Genomic DNA, 2,367 nt, shown 5'->3' with positions numbered 1-2,367 from the left:
AGGCTTGAAAATACTGTAAAATATTAATATAAATATGTTAAGTGAATTACCATGTAATTAAAACAAACGATTATATAATAGCACCAAATTCCATCACATGAAGTTGATGTATTTTGAAATTTTTGTTCTGTGATAAGTTTAAATGAGGTGTTTTGTGCAAGTTTAAATAACATAATCTGTTAAGGTGACTCTCAGGCTGCACATCACAAATTCAGCACACTACTGTACAGGTACAAAAAACAGTTATTCAAGCTGTGTATAATTACTTTGTTAAATATATTAATGAAAGTAGGTTTATCAAATCCAATTAAAATAAAAGAAAATAAAGTAAAAACAAAAAAATAACAAACATTATGCTTAAATTATAACTGTCATTAGCATAAATATTATATCATGGAATTATGAAATCTAATTTTACGCGTACATCATCTAATCCTTACCATTGACCAACTTGTGACAAGTGATGAAATGGAATCCCAATCACAATATATATCTGTATATTACTATTCGCTTTAATAAAGTATTCACTTATTATTATTGTTTCCACAACAAAACTCACCAAATGTTTGCACAAGACCATCTTCAAGAACCGATCAAAATTATTATAATGCCTCCATAGAAAGTACTGGTACGTTGGCAGGTAGCACATACTGCAGCTCAGGACTGGTGATCTGATAATGGATATTGAATTTTAAGTTTTCGTGTCCATCTTCGCCAATACTTACAGTAGCTCCATTAATAACGGCCTATGGATGCCATGTTTTTTTTTTACTCCTGACAAAAAAACAACATAAAGAAGAAATAAAGAAAATGTTTAACTTCACAATTAAGATCGACAATATATCAGTAGGCTGCACAAAGATGTAGGCCTATACTGATATTAAATAAGGAAGTAGATATATTTACGTCGTCGTTTATCAAATCAGTAAACGATATATTTACGTAAATTAAACAACGCATGCGCAGTCATACTTTAACGACTAGCATTTTCAGCACTCGATATTAGCGTGGCCTCCCAAGCCGCGGTGATTCCCCCAAGTTCAGCATGGCACTAATTAATTTATAATTTGTTTTTTATTTTTTTATTAAACATACTTTTATTTTCTACAATAGCACAGCTAATACTATAGTATCAATTTTATTTGAAAATTTAACACAATGATTTAGTAATTTATTTAATGATTAAACTACATACTGTGCTGTTGTAGAAAATTAAATTATGTTTAATAAAATATAAAAAACAAAATTATAAATTAATTTAAAGTGCCATGCTGAACTTGGGGGAATCACCGCGGCCATGGGAGGCCACGCTAATATCGAGTGCTGAAAATGCAAGTTTGTTAAAGTATGACTGTGCATGCGTTGTTTCATTTACGTAGATATATCGTTGATTTGTTTACGACGACGTAAATATATCCACTTCCATTAAATTGTGTAGTATTTTATGCTTGAGAAACAGAAAACAGCTTTGAACTGTAATGCACTCCATCATGTTCGAATTCAATATTTTGACAATGACATTATGTTCTGGTGTATATGTGGACTCGTATATGAACAGCCTAGCTAGCTAGGCCCCCTAGCTTGGGGGTGGGAGGGCTTGCCAGCCAGGTCGAATTCCCCTATACTAAAGTTACATCACGAAGTCTAGGCTAGGCCTAGCTATACACAATGACATTAGTTAGGTAGACAGGGCCTAGCTTATACACCGGCGAAAAATATAATAGACAAAACACGTAGGATATGCCTTGACTTATGCCCCTAGCCAGAGAGTTAACTGGCGATCCAACGCTAGTTCAAGAAACTAGCACAGTAAGCAGTATACTATAGTTAGGGAATTCAACAACATTTAGGTCTAGGCTACACAAGTATAAATTACTTACTTTTACTTCACTTTCTTAGGCATATGAATCTTCCTTCATTTACACTCGCTACAAGACGACGGCACTAGAATGGGCGCTTCCTTTGTGAATTCAAAACTTGAAACGGGACACCGGAACTGCCAAAGACAGCTTAGTTCATTGGCTTAAGTCCGATGGTCCCATCATCGCTAGCTTCATTCACACAAACTGGTATTTCTACTGAGCATGCGCACACACTTATTAAAGTAAAAAGTACTAGTACCGCAATGGGGCATTCATGTCATAGCTGTAGCTACGTATAACGTCTTAAAAATAAAGTATAATTAACAGTTGGTCAATGGGGAATCCAGGGCATAATTATCTGCCCAGGTATGTAGCATGTGGGGCTCATGTACAATGAACATAAGAATGTCCATGCATTTTCCCAGATATTTGGCACATGGGCCCCATGTGGCGTACATATTCCTACAGCTATCTGCCCAGTTACTTTGGCATATGGGGCTATATA

At 34.9% G+C, this 2,367-nt stretch overlaps 1 long non-coding RNA gene across 2 annotated transcripts in view; it reads right to left on the bottom strand.

The window, feature by feature from the left end:
* The window catches only part of LOC117106434, a 10,091-nt gene extending 8,090 nt beyond the window's left edge, over positions 1–2,001 (bottom strand). Inside the window, exons 1-3 of one of the 2 annotated variants that reach the window (XR_004445066.1) lie at positions 1,881–2,001; positions 560–774; positions 1–13 (exon numbers count right to left, since the gene is read on the bottom strand). This is a non-coding gene — a long non-coding RNA (uncharacterized LOC117106434). The remainder of the gene's footprint in view (positions 14–559; positions 775–1,880) is intronic. The other variant, XR_004445067.1, reaches the window with a different exon arrangement.
* Positions 2,002–2,367: the final 366 nt, after the last annotated feature.

This window comes from Anneissia japonica, unplaced genomic scaffold, assembly GCF_011630105.1.
Source record: "Anneissia japonica isolate Jap-2015-1 unplaced genomic scaffold, ASM1163010v1 scaffold287994_len634616_cov204, whole genome shotgun sequence".
NCBI lineage: Eukaryota > Metazoa > Echinodermata > Crinoidea > Comatulida > Comatulidae > Anneissia > Anneissia japonica.
The sequence above is the reverse complement of the archived record's forward strand: the minus strand, read 5'-3'. Positions and strand labels throughout refer to the sequence as shown.